The sequence below is a fragment of the Pteropus vampyrus genome, unplaced genomic scaffold (assembly GCF_000151845.1).
Source record: "Pteropus vampyrus isolate Shadow unplaced genomic scaffold, Pvam_2.0 Scaffold24, whole genome shotgun sequence".
Taxonomy (NCBI): domain Eukaryota; kingdom Metazoa; phylum Chordata; class Mammalia; order Chiroptera; family Pteropodidae; genus Pteropus; species Pteropus vampyrus.
This window is the reverse complement of record NW_011888805.1, coordinates 9,712,282-9,712,798: the sequence shown is the minus strand read 5'-3', so window position 1 is coordinate 9,712,798 and position 517 is coordinate 9,712,282. Positions and strand designations below refer to the sequence as shown.

Sequence of the window (517 nt, the reverse complement as noted above, 5' to 3'; positions counted from 1 at the left end):
AATACATATTCCTTCATCCAAACTCAAATCTTTACATAATGGTGACAAATACAATAAACAGCTAAGGCATGAAACCTCCTATGTATAAGAGAATACGTGATAGTCCTATATATCAGAATGTATATAAGAATATAACTTGAAATACCATAGTTAAAGTTTCATTATTAATACTGAAACTTTATGGTATAAAAATTCAAAATAATTTGTTTTTAACGGTTTAAAAGATTCTATTGTGAAAACATACCGCCTAATAAGCAGCCTTCCGGTAAACACGAGACAACCTACTAGACAAATTTGAAAAGAGCTGTAAGCACTACTCAAAATAATCTTTAACATAAAACCAATCCACCAATTACTAATTTTTCATTCATGTAACAACCATACCTTGTTTGCCTATTGTCTTAGATTGTGTCTGAACTGTTAACTTACCTGTGAAGTTCCTAATATCCTCAGTCAGAATGAATTTTTCTTTTCTCTCAACACTTGATTTACCTCTCTTAAATCACTTGGCATACTC

At 30.6% G+C, this 517-nt stretch overlaps 1 non-coding gene across 1 annotated transcript; it reads right to left on the bottom strand.

Moving 5' to 3' along the window:
- Nucleotides 1-253: 253 nt before the first annotated feature.
- On the bottom strand, nucleotides 254-316 carry LOC111737203. Its single transcript, XR_002779384.1, has one exon. It is a non-coding gene; the product is annotated as a U7 small nuclear RNA (small nuclear RNA).
- Nucleotides 317-517: the final 201 nt, after the last annotated feature.